Source organism: Ursus americanus, chromosome 4 (genome assembly GCF_024610735.1).
Source record: "Ursus americanus isolate L20-20 chromosome 4, mUrsAme1.1.p, whole genome shotgun sequence".
Classification (NCBI taxonomy): domain Eukaryota; kingdom Metazoa; phylum Chordata; class Mammalia; order Carnivora; family Ursidae; genus Ursus; species Ursus americanus.
Genome location: NC_142130.1, coordinates 32861237 through 32875672, shown reverse-complemented (window position 1 = coordinate 32875672; position 14436 = coordinate 32861237). Strand labels below are relative to the sequence as shown.

The following is a 14436-nucleotide window of genomic DNA, read 5'->3' as shown; positions in this document are numbered from 1 at the left end:
TGCCTCTTCCGCCACTCACACACACACCCACACTCTCTCGCTCTCTAAATTAAATCTTCTTTAAAATTTTTAAAAAAGAATAATTTGCCTAAATCTGGAGTCTACAGATTTAGAGATATGTGATGCTGAGGGAAATTTAGAGGGTTACCGACCTAAAAACCTAGAAAAGAGAAAGCAAAGATTAAGAAACCACTTAATAGTACTATTCATATCTGCTTTGCAAAGTCTATGAAGTGAAGAAGCAAACACCATACCAGGCCTTACAAATAACAAATAGAACTAGTCATACAGAATATGTATTTATTAACAAAAGAAACAATTACAGTTGTAAAATCCTGTTAAATACTTAGATATAGAAACATAATCAGCCAGGTCACCCTTGACAGAAAAAGCTGACAATAAGATGAGTATAATCAACCATCAATCACAGGAAGATGGTATACCATATCCAAAAAATAAAAATAAAAATGAAAAACATAAGCTATATACAATAAATGTGACAGTATTTCTGAGCAAAGTAACAGACTCAAAAGTTTACAGAATTCTCTACCATAAGTCATTAAAAATATTAGATTCCTGGGGCACCTGGGTGACTCAGTGGGTTAAGCATCCAACTCTTGATTTTGGCTCAGGTCATGATCTCAGGGTCATGGGATCAAGCCCCATGTCAGGCTCCATGCTTAGAGCAGAGTCTGTTTGTTCCTCTCCCTCTGCTCCTTCCCCCGCTCGTGCTCGCTCTCCCTTTCTCTCAAATAAGGCCTAGTTTGCAACAATAAATTACAAGATTACAAAAAAATGAAAAATGTGACCTAAATGTTAACAAAAAATAGCAGTCATTAGTTTGTACAGTATCCCCAGATGTTGGTTGAAGCAAACAAGATTTCAAAACATCTATTACAGATATGTGAAAAGAATGCATATAAATTTTAATTACGAAAAAAAATCAACAAATAAGAGATTCTCAAGAAATGTACAGAAATTACATAACAGAGCCACACTGGAAACTGAAACTGAAGAGTACAGTAACTAAAACAAACTATTTACTAGAAGGGCTCAGTGACAGATTCAAAATGGCAGAAAATCAATGACCTTCAAGACTATCTACTGAAATTATCCAATCTAAAGAACAGAGAGAAAATAAGTTGATGAAAATTGAACAGAGCCTTAGAGACCAATTTATTAACACTTCTGGAGTCCCAAAAGGAGAGGACAGAAAGGACAGGAAAAAAATTAATAAAATACCAGCCAAAACTTCCCATATTTTATTTTAGTAAAAAGAAATCAAATATACAGGTCTTAGGAATTCAATGATAAATACAGCATTTATCATTTATCCAGTAGGATAAATACAAAAAGACCCACACCTAGACACATCATAGTCAAACTGATGAAAGCAAACACAAAGAGAAAATGGAAGCAAAAAGAGAAAAACCACTCAGCATGTGCAGGGAACCAACAACATGATTAACAGCTGACTTTCAATCAGAAACAATAGAGGTCAGAAGACAGTGGAATGACATATTCAAAGTGCTGAAAGACAAAAGCTGTCAACCAAGAAAGCAACAGAATTATTCTCCAATAATGAAGGCATAATAAAGAGTATCTCAGACAAAAAGGCTTAGAGACTTTTTTGCTACCAAACCTGCCTAACAAGAAATATCAAAGGAAGTCCATCAAGCTTTCAGCTTTCAGGAAAAGACAACAGGTTCAAATAGACAGGAAAAAAAGAAGAGCACCAGAAACTAAAGGACTCTATAAATACATTTTTGTTGTTTCTTCTCTCAACATCTTTAAAAAACACAAGAATGGGAGCACCTGGGTGACTGGGTCGTTAAGCATCTGCCTTCAGCTCAGGTCATGATCCCAGGGTCCTGGGATATGACTCAGGGTCCTGAGATCAAGCCCCACATTGGGCTCCCTGCTCAGTGTTAAGCCTGCTTCCCCCTCTCCCATTCCCCCCACTTGTGTTTCCTCTCTTGCTGTCTGTCAAATAAATAAATAAAATATTTAAAAATAAATAAATAACGTAAAAAAATAAAAAACATAAGAATTTATGAAGCAACAACTATAACATTTTATTGCCAGATCTACAGCATATATAAATGTAAAATATATACAATAACAGTGGCACGATAGAGGAGGGACCAAATGGAGCTATATTAGAGCAAAGTTTCTGTATTTTACTGATACTGGATTAAAGTTAATATTAAGGAGATTGTTAAATTCATAATGTAAACCCTATGGCAACCACAAAAAAAACTTCATATTTATATTTAATTAAAAAACGAATGGTATACTAAAAAACATTTAACATAAAAAAAGCACTAAAGGAGGCACAGAGGAACAATAATAGGAGACATAGAGAAAACAAATGGCAAGAGACAAATGTAAACACAGCCATGTCCATAATTAAATGTGAATGGTCTAAAAAGCCCAATGAAAAGGCAGAGGCTGTCAGATTGGACAAAAAAATAAAATTTAACTATATGCTGTCAACAAGAGACATACTTTACATTCAAGATTGTATAAAAGATGAGTGGGAAAGGATATACTACGGAAAACAGTAACCATAAGAGAGCTGGAATAATTATATTAATATTAGATGAAGCAGGCCTTAAAACAAATATTACTAAAAACTAAGAAAAATATTTCATAATGATAAAATATCAGTAAGTCAGGAAGATACTGTAATAATTAGAAATGTATATGCACCTAAAAACAGAGCAAACAGAGCCCCCAAAACAATGAAGCAATAACTAACATTACTGAAGAAACAGAAAATTCAACAACAGTTTGAAATTTCAATATTCCACTCTATATAACGGATAGAATAATTAGAAAATTAGCAAAGATACAGAAAACTTGAATCATACTACCAACCAACTAAACCTAACTGGCATATACAAAAAAGTCCATAAATAACAGAATACACACTGTTTTCAAGCACACATGGAACATTCTCCACGTCAGACCAAAATACTAGGCCACATAACAAGTCTCATAAATTTAAAAGGATTGAAGTCATACAAAAGATGTTCTCAAACCATAACCAAATTAAATTAGATATCAACTAAATTAGAAACTGGAAAATCCTCAAGTGTTCAGGAATTAAACTTCACACTTCTAATAATTTATCAAATAAGAAAAGAGAAAATAGAGAATATTTTAACTGAATGAAAACAAAAACAAATATATTAAAATTTGAAATGCAGCTAAAATAGTACTTAGAAGGAAGTTTATAACTTTATATATTGGGGAAAAAAGATTCTAAAGGCAATAACATAGGCCTCCGCTTAATTAAATGTAAAAAGAACAAACTAAACCCTAAAGCAAGCAGACAAAAGGGAATAATAAAGATTGGAGCAGAAATTAATGAAATACAAAAAAAAATTAGAGAAAAAGTTGGTTCTTTTAAAAAGATCAACAAAATTGACAAACTTTTAGGCAAACTAAGAACAAAGAGAAAAAAAGACAAACTACCAAAACACAGGAATGAAAGAGGGGATGGTAACAGTGACCCCATAAAAATTAAGAGTTCTACAACCGAAACTAATACAAGTTATATGTTAATTATACCTCAAAAATTTTTTAAGAATTATAAAGGAAGGAACAGTCTAACAAATCAATGCCAACAAATTACACAACTTTTATAAAATGGACAAATTCCTAAAAAGACATGTATTATCAAAACTGACCAAAGAGGAAATAGAAAAATCTGAATATAACAAATAAATTGAATTAGTATTTTTAGATTCCCCACAAAGAAAAGAACAGGGCTAAATGGCTTCACTGATGAATTCCATCAAATATTTAAAGAAGAACCACCAATCCTTCACAAACTCCTTCACAAAACAGAGGAAGATGGTACATTCTGCAACTCAATCCATGAAGCCAGTTACCCTGAAGTCAAAGACGTCATGTGAAAACTACTCAGCAATATCTACAATTATAAAATTAGATACAAAAATCCTTACAAAATATTAGCAACCTGAATCTAGCAATATTTAAAAAGGCCTATACACCATGACTAATTAGGATATATCCCATGAATGCAAACGTGGTTTAACATCTGAAAATCAAGTAAGGTAATACATTATATTATGCAAACACAGGACAAAAACCACATGGCTGTCTCAAGGGACACAGAAAAAAAGCATCTGACAAAATTCAATACCTATTCAAAATAAAAACTCTCAACAAATTAAGACTGGAAGAAAACTAATAAGCGAGTTCAGCAAGGCCACAAGAAACAAGTTCAGCAAGATCATAAAATATTAAATCAATAAATAAAAATCAATTTCATTTTTAAAGTGAAATGACAGCTTTGTATCACAACTTCCTACCAAAAATTTGAATTGATTCAAATTTTCTTTCTTATCCCTCAGTAGAGTTTCAAAATTTTCTTCAAGTAGCCTGCTCCCATGCACTTTGTATTTTTAGTTATTATGAATGTATACTTTTTCTTCCATAATATTAGTCCTAATGCCTATTGTTTATATAAAAAATATTTGTGTATATTAATTTTACAACCAGTTCCTTTACTGAATTCTCTCAATACTATCAGTATACAAAGAGGCAAGCAGATGAACTGAACAGAAGTGATTTCAGACACATGCCCTTCAAAAACATGGAAATTCAGTATATGATAAATGTGGCATTTCAAATACACAGAAAAGAAATGCATCATTCAGTAATTGGAATGGGGACAACCCGTTAACCAGCTGGAAAAAAAAAGTAAAGCTAGAGCTCTACATCTATTGTTTATACCAAATATATTCGACATACATCAAGATTTTAAGCAATTTAAACCATAAAAAGTAACAGAAAACCTGTATAACTCTTTTTCAAGTACCATAGTTCACTGAATCTAACACTACCAATCTTAAGATACAAGGCTATTTTATGGGTTACTAAGAAAGAAAATCATAATGTCAAACTATGACAAACTAGGGATTCATGTCATTTAGAGATGTGACAACAGAGAGAAAAAAGTGAGTCCTATAATCAATGCTGAAAAGCTTTTAAACTTTACACAGAAACCCCCCCCCCATTGCCAGCCATAAAGGAAAAGTTCGCTAAATTGAATCATAAAAAATTAAAACTTCTATAAAGGCAAAAACAAAATCAAAGGATAAGCAAAAAAATCAGTGAAAATAATTTGCCTAACAAATGGCTAGGGGCTCAGCACATGACCAAAGAGATCACTGAAAATATACATATGGCCAATAATAATGGAAAAATGCTCAAGCTAACTCATAATGAAATTCTGGAAAACAATACTAAACAACAAAATGTTGACAAATATTAAAAAGTTTGACACTAGCTAGCGTTGTCACAGAGATAGAGATTCCCATTTTCCTAGACTACCGATACTGGGATAATCTTTTAGTTAGGCAATTCATCTACCTAATTATTAAATGTACACACTCTTTGGCCCAACAATTTTTCCCTTAGGAATTTTTACTGCAGATCTATTTTATTTTGTTTTTTGTTTATTTGAGAGAGAGATCACACATGCATGGGAATTGGGGGGAGGGGAAGGGCAGAATGAGAGGGAGAGAATCTTAAGCAGACTCCACATGTGGAGCCCAATATAGAGTTCCATTCTCATGACCCTGAGATCATGACCTGAGCCAGAATCAACAGTCAGACACTTAACTAACTGACCCACCCAGGCACCTCTTATACTGCAGATATATTTTTAAATATATGCAAAGACATGCCCAAGATTATTCACCATATTACCACTTATTATAGAAAAAAAACTAAAACCCTAAATATTCATAAGTTAGTAGTTAATATAATTATGGTATATCCAAATACTGGAATACTACACAGAATGAAATGAGAAGGAATGATATGCAAAAGGACAGAGGTTAACAACAAAAAAGACAATGTTGCTAAATAATATGATGTGATCTCATTTGTGTAAAGAATATGTAAATACAGGTATACATATAAATGTCTGCATATATATAGAAAATGTCTGACAGGATACACACATACACACAAATGTCAACCATGAATAGGAATGCGAAGAGCCTTTTTTTTTTTCTTAACACCACTCTCTGCCTAAGTGTATATCCTCTTGCAATAAACCTGGATAAGGAATGAGAAATGCTGAACATGACAATTACCAGAAAATATGGGAAAAGAAGGAAATCTTAAAATATGGCCACTCTATTATTTTCACATCCTCATTTTTAAAGAATTCTCAAAACAAAATTTATGAAAAACTTTAGAATTTTTACGATCATTAACAACTGACATCAGAATATGTGCCATTGACAGATAAGTAAATACCCTGAAAACTGTTAATTTTCTTTCACTTGTCTGAAGGATGAAAGCATAGGCCTAACATATGTACTACCATAAGCCAAAAAGAAAGGAAAGAATCATCTATCTTCCTAAAACAAGGAATTGGGGTGCAAAAGAGACATGCAAGTAATTTAGTTAAATGAGGAAAGATAATGATCTACATCCTATAAGACTAACAGCATTAACTCTTTCAGTGTAGATATTCATTACCTCTATATAGCAATACTATATATACAATATATATATATATATAATTCATGCTTACATGTAAGTGGGTATAAAAGGAAAGGACTCATCCAATAGATACAAAGTACTATCCAACAGTTGTGATCAGTGCATCAGTGCAGTTCACACACAAGCACATGGGCATCAATCACTGGTTAAAATTAAAGCTTGAGTAAAACAGTGTTGGATTACCTCTATAAAATATGTCAGACGATTGTCCATCCCACCAGATTACTTGGCTCAACTTTGAAGTTCCCAATTCCTCCCCTCTATCTTATAAAAGTACAAAAATACAGCATATCCTCCCAAAGAACCAGGATTAGCCATGTTCTTGAAGTCAAGTAAAATAGTGATATCTAAATATGCTAAATCTAATAATATTCTCTCCATAGTAGATACTGTTGGATTAAATAAAATTACTAGTAAATGATATCACAAGAAAATGACGAGACACTAATTGGACTTTTTCTAATTTAATTTCTATTTGAGGATTAAGATTTCTTTAAAATCTGGGCAATAACCCAGAATTATCTTAAATAAACAAAGAAAGTAGGGGCAGCTTGGCGGCTCAAACGGTTAAGTATCTGACTCTTGATTTTGACTCAGGTCATGATCTCAGGGTCGTGGGATTGAGCCCTGGAACGGGCTCTGCACTCAGTGGGGAGTCTGCTTGAGATTCTCTCTCTCCCTCTCCTTTTGCCCCTCCCCACCCACTTGTGCACACTCTCTCTCTCTCTAAAATAAATAAAATCTTAAAAAAAATAAAAAATAAGAAAATAAGAAAGCAAACACAAAATGTGTTTCATTAAAATCTCCATTATTCAAAGAGTATGATTTCCTGATGAAACCCCAAAGTAACATTTCCCTCAGCTCAAAAGTCTAACTACATTAATATAGTTTTTAAAAATACAGAAACATAAAGTATTTAAAAATTTCAAGGCAAAGGTATTTAATAATGCTAAAATAGACTATACATATTTTTTAATGATCTATAATAAACCTTTTAACAGAAACTAATACAGAAAGTTAATACCCTGTGTTGATACTGCATTGATATTGGGCACATACAATTTTTTATGTAACTATAATATTTTTTCCTGGCATATGAAGTGGAGGTAATGAAGAGTGAAAGCTGAAATTTTATTAGAAACAAAGAATTAGCCAAATATAATTTTTTATTCAGAAATAATAAAGCATTTATATAGCAGCCCTAACACATTTTTAGGGTTCAATAAATGTCATGCAAATCAGTAAAAGCTATAAATGAAAAGCAAAACAATTAAATAACTTAAAATCTTTAGAAAATAACCAATATATTAATTTAAAATTGTATTTATATAATTTTATCAAGGGATCACAAACACTACAGCATTTTCTAGTCCCTCAGTCAGCTTTGTTGCTAAAATAGTTACAAACCAAAAACTCTATTTTTAAAAAATTTATTTCTACTAAGCTCTTCATTGCCTTCCTCAAAGTTTTGTTTCCAAGAATTCAGAAGAGCATATATGCCACCTTCTCAATCATGTAAAACAATATTTGAATATGTATTTGCCATAAAACTACAATATTGTGGTAGACGTTATTAAAAACAAATAGAGCAACACTGTATTTGCACTATACTGCTATTCACTAATCTATGTTCTTCACTGTGTTCAACTTTTAGAATTTCTAAAGCTATAGGAATATTGTAAAGTTGAACAGAAAAAGCACAGCAAAGTCTATATACAGGAAATAAAAATGTCTTCAAATTATATATTATAGTATTACATTATGAGTCTTCTTCAAAGTTGATTGGGTATATTTACTTCACAATCAAGACATTATTACATATGCCATCACAGAATATGGTAAAATCTACAGACTGGACAAATGTTTTCGAAATGTTAATATTCTGTTGAAAAACATTTTCACAAAAAGCCTACTTACTTATCTTCTTGCATCACTTGTTAGTGAAAGCCCTAAATCAAGGCTCTCATACATCAAAGAACATAACTAGACATGTTAAAAGAGAATGAAACAAAAAATAAAAGAGTAAAGCAAGAAGGAAAAGGAAACATGCGCCCCCCCCCACACCCGCATGCACAAAATAATATAACCTCAAGATCTAAATCTATAAAGAGAAATTTTGGAATATCATTCCCATCACAACCTTTCCTCTACCATGGAAACACATAATTTCCTCTAACTCACCTGCCACAAAATCTCTTGTCTCTGGAACCCTAAATTCATTTAGCATCATCTACCAATTTCACTTCTCCTTCCAAGTCTCTATCCTTCCTTTTCCTCTCCCACTCCTCTCCCCCAACGAGAAGAAAAGAACCTACCAAGCTGGAAACTAAGACCCTCTAAGTACAAAAAGAGGAGGTATAAAGTTACTTGGACAACCACCCAAAGGTCAGTTCTGATCTTCCTCTTTCCTTGTTTCACTCCCTCACATCAGGAGTTAGTGAATATTCCTTCTTAGCAATCTGATTTAAGATTTTGCTGGCTAAATATTCCCTCATTATACCACTTATGCAGATATAAACAGGGAAATTAAGACTAAAAATATGTTTTAAGGCAGGACTATTACACTTTACTATCAATCAAGATATTTATCTTTAACCAGTCAATGACAGCAGATGTTAATAGATCCATACTACACTGTAAATATAGACTTCTAATTTTACATAGTATGAACCCTCACACTTATTTAAAAATTAAGGTGATTTCTACTATTACTGATTTAATAACTATGGCAGAGAAAGAAAATGAAATATTTTGCAGGGACCACTAGCTATTGTCCTTCCATTATTCGGTTTTGAAAGACTGGCAATATTCATTCATTTATTCATTCATACATACACACAGACACAGACACAGACACAGACACACACACACACACACACACACACCAGCAGGTGGGCTGATTCATTAAACCAACATTTGTCATTAACTGAGTCAACATTCTGATCATCTGACATGCATGTACAACATGCTACCTAAGATTCCTTAGACATGCATAAAATATCATGGCCTCTGCCCACAGGAGTTCATAATTTAGCAAAGATGGTAAGTACACACATAACAAATAATGTTTGTAATAATAACATAATGTGATAAGGGCTATAATAGAAGTTGAAGCAATTTATTACAGAAAAAATTCAAAGCAGAGAGCAATCACGGGCTGCTGGGGGGCTCAGTCGGTTAAGCATCCAACTCTTGATTTCAGCTCGGGTCATGATCTCAGGGTGGTGAACCCCATATTGGGCTCTGCACTCAGCATGGAGGTTGCTTGGATCTCTTCTCTCTCCATCTCACTCTGCCCCTCCCCACCATTCATAAATTAGTAAATAAATAAAAAAATTTTTTAATCTTTTTTAAAAAGAAGAGAGCAATCAATTCTTCTTTGCTACTAAATGAAAAAGAAGTAATCTTTTAATGTTGATTTCACATTTAAAAATGCACTGAATACATGCTTCAGACTTTGCTCAGTAGTATTCCTAGGCCTTTGCAGTTATTACCTCAGTTAATCCAAATAACAAACTTATGAGATTGGTACTATTATTACTCACATTTTACAAGAGAGAAAACTGAAGGGATAATTAACTTAAAGGTGATAAAACCAGTAAGTGACAGAATCAAAGTCCTTGCAATGGTCTGCAAGGCCTTCCACAATCTGTTGTGCTACACTCTCCTCACCACCACCAACCACCACCACCTTTCAGACCTCATCTTCCATACTCTCCCCCTCGCTCCCTCGACTCAAACCTCACTAGCCAGACCTCCTTATCTCCCTAGACCTTCTAGCATGCTCCTGCCTTCAGGCCTATTGTACTGGCTGTTCTAGGCCTGGTACGCTTCCTCCCAAAGATACTCCTAAGTAAATCCTTTACCTACTTCAAGCCTTTGCTCAATCATCATCTTATTTAAGAGGCTTTTTCCTGCCATACAATTTAAAATTGTAGCCTGCCCCCACATACACTCACCCAATCCCCCTTTAATCTGTTACACATTTTGCATAGTAGTTACCACCTCTCAACATACTATGGAATCTATTTGTTTATGATGTTTATCCTTTTTCTACCCCCAACTATAAGCTCCATAAGGGCAGGAATTTTGTTTTGTTCAATGATATATCTTAAATGCCTAAAACAGTGCCTTGCCCACAGTACATATATAATATTTTTTAAATGATTATATAAAGCTTAACTCCAACAGAGAAATCAAACTTCAGAAGCTTAACCACCACACAACACCATCTCAATTACGGAATCACAGATAACAAAACTGAAGCATCTAGAAAAGTCACATTAACCTAATGAAACAGCAGAACCTGATATCAAAACCAGCCTAGTGAGGTTTTGGCAAATTACTCTTCAGCTTGGGAAATCTCCCTAAAACAGCTTGAAGGTCTTAACAGTAAAGAGATTCAACCTACTAATGAGTTTACTATAAGATTTATGAAACACTGTATCAAATAGAAAATAATTCTTAGCAATGTAAAGAACATTTTAATCCTAATTCCCATTCTTTGTTTTAAAAGAATGCTAATAAATAATAAATGTCAAAACTACTGTGTTAGGAAAGCTACAAAAACCACAAACACTTTACAATAGATCAGAAGAAACTTTAGTTTTTTCAAATATCTCACATGCTCAATGTTTAGTTCTACAAACGTAGGCAACTTCTACCTCATCAAGTATTTTCAAAGGATATCTGTACGTTGTTTGCTCACTGTATTTAAGCCTACCAAATTGTTTCAACTGTCATCTTTGCCTAGAAAAGGAAGATTGCAAAAGATGAGGTTTTATGAATTAATGATCAAAATTCAGATAAGAGAAGAAACCCCCACAAAAACTGTCAAGAATATGAATTTCTAAGACAATAAAAATATAAGAAAATCTAATCAAAACGTAGCTGTTTCATAAGTGTTTCATTATATCCTGTATCTTACTGTTAGTTCCAAATACAACCACTCTAGAAAAGGTAATTGAGAAAAACCATAGTTCTTGGTTAATTATCTCTTTTAAAACCTCATTTTTAGTTTCACAGAAATGTGTATGCTTACAAAATTTTAACTACTGATGTCCATAAGCACTACCAAATAAAACAGCTACTACCTCTTGCCCTTTAAATGTAATCAAGAAAAGCCCAAAGCAATAAAAGAATATATAATATCACATATGGTATAAAAAACTGAAATGAAAAATGCTTTAGCATCTTTTAAAGTCCTTTAGTAGATTTTAAGTAGATCACATTTTAAGGTTAGTCAAGTTCTAGTATTACGTTAGTTCTTACTTTTGTGATTTAATGATGCTTTCTGACTGTTTAAAAGGGGGGGGGGGGCTTGTTCCAGGCAAAAGATTTCTATGAATGTGGTTAGAATTTCTACATAGTAACAAAGCAGACATGTGTTCTTTAATTTACACTAGCTGCGTAAAAATTAAAATTATTAGAATTGTATGTGATCGACGGTCTAACAGTATATTTTTCATGACCAGATCTTTTCCCAAGCAGGAACAACCGCCCAACAAATTCAAACCAACCACCCCAGAAATTACCCTGCCCAGGTCTTCCTAGAACCATTTTCCATTTCTACTCTCAACAAAAATCAGGCCAAAATCTTATAAACTTTGCAATTAATGTAGCTAATCTACTTAGTTGAAAATGAAAATCCTACAAAGGAATAATCAAATTCTTAAAAGAAAACTGACCAAAGTTAGTGAAATAAAACCACAAACTGAAAATTTTCACCTGCCCTTCACCTTTTCAAATCACCTAAACAACAAACATTTGTCAAACAAGAAACCAACTGTCCACCACAAGTGTTTTTATAAACTCCTTAGACTGCTAAAGAGATAGAACTAACTTTTCAACCTAAGTTACCTGTTGAGGACAGACACCTTCCCAAAACTATGACAAACTATCAAGCAACTATATGGGGTGCCTGGGTGGCTCAGTCGTTAAGCATCTGCCTTCAGCTCAGGGCGTGACCCAAGGTCCTGGGATGGAGCCCCACTTCCTTCTCCCACGCCCCCTGCTTGTGTTCCCTCTCTCGCTGGTTGTCTCTCTCTCTGTCAAATAAATAAATAAAATCTTTAAAAAACAAAAACAAAAAACTATCAAGCAACTGTGTAATCCTTCCCCAAATTTACTAATAGAAATTCGTTTTTAAGACTGGTAAGCCACTCTCAGTTAAGTATCCAACTCTTGGTTTTGGCTCTGGTCATGATCTCAGGATCCTGAGATCGAGCCCTGTGTCAGGTTCCATGAAGGGCATGGAGCCGGCTTGCAATTCTCTCTCTCCCCCACTCTGCCCCTCCACCTCCCACATGGGTGCGGGCATGTTCTCTCCCTCTCAAAAAAAAGATTAGTAAGCCAATAAACTCAAGGGAAAGCTGCTTTACTTTCACTTGTACATAAATTTTTACTGATTACACATTAATTTGTAAATAATCATATTTTATACTATGATGATCAAGATCACGCAAGCAATTATCAAATGATCTCAAAGATGATACAAGCATAACCTGATAAAGTACTTCATGGTATACAAACTGCTTTCACTTGTCCCATTTCACCTGACCCCCTCTAATTACCTAGGCAGGTATTATTGTTTATCTTTGAGGTTCTAGGGGTTAAGTGCACAAGTCCTTCCAAGTTAAAAATATATTTAGTGTTACTCTTAACAATGTCCTGGGAGTCAAAAAAAATTATATGTATGTACATATATACATATATATATTTGAACTACATCAATGAACATAAAATTTTACATTAAAATGCTATCTATGATAGTTACCATGTAAACAGAGAAAATTAAATTCACCTGATTTTTGTTAACATAAAAATGATCCCATTCTAATAACTAAGGAAACCCTAAAAAATAATACCCATTTAAAAATTAAAGCTTATTTACATTTGATTTTTTAAAGTGTCAATTCTCTGTGAACAAAAACATGTTAAAATATTATTAAAAGTCAAAGATAAGATGAAACTGGAATTATTACTTCTCATGTGAGATATAATTAACAACTCCCATTTAAAAACATACAAATGGTCCACAAACAGCCAGTTCATCTTTTGACAAGTTTCATCTTACTTAATACCACAATCATTCTTATCTCCTCTGTCTAGAATGCATGCCCAGAGTTACACTAGACACCAGCACAATGTAGAGGTATGCCCACACATAAAACAAATGGCTTTTAATCTGATTAGGAAACTGAGATTTGCCATCACAGTCATTCAGAGAATACCTCAAAGACTGGATGCACAGGAGTCCAGCGAACATAACTGCAGTAACTATATTAAGTTTGAACAATTCATGAAGTATGTTTGTGAGACTGTTTTTCTAAATAGGAGAATTCGATTTAGCAAGTCAACCCATCATTTAGAAACATGAGCTCCTACTAATGTAGAATGGATGTTTTCTTATTTGGGCCAATTTATTCTCAATTAGAAAACTACGAAATGTAAAGGCAGGACAGGACATTTTATCTGCTCTTTTCAGTCTATGAATTAGAAACATTACATTGGCAGCATAATACAAGATTTTCAGTATTGTTTTGAAAAATTTTAATATAAAATACTATAATGTACTACTGGAATTATTAAACATCTTAAGTGCAAATAATTTATTAAACAAACATATCTTTGAAGAAAATACTCAGAATTTATAACCTCATTTTAATTAACTACATAACAAAATTCTGTTTATGTGACAGATGCTAGTAAAATAGCATGATCTATTCCCTGGCACCCTCTTGAACTGGTTAGGACTGACTTCCCAAAAACTTAGGCGTCTGATATTCTGATTTATAACCAAAGAAAGCATTTATAACATATCCATATATGATTATTTTCAAAGCTGATATAAACCTGACTGGAGATCATGCAGGTTCACAAAAA

The 14436-nt window shown here is 33.3% G+C and overlaps 1 protein-coding gene across 6 annotated transcripts in view; it reads right to left on the bottom strand.

Moving 5' to 3' along the window:
- The window catches only part of ZNF148 (zinc finger protein 148), a 113703-nt gene that overhangs the window by 75606 nt on the left and 23661 nt on the right, over positions 1-14436 (bottom strand). The gene's annotated exons all lie outside the window — the stretch shown is intronic.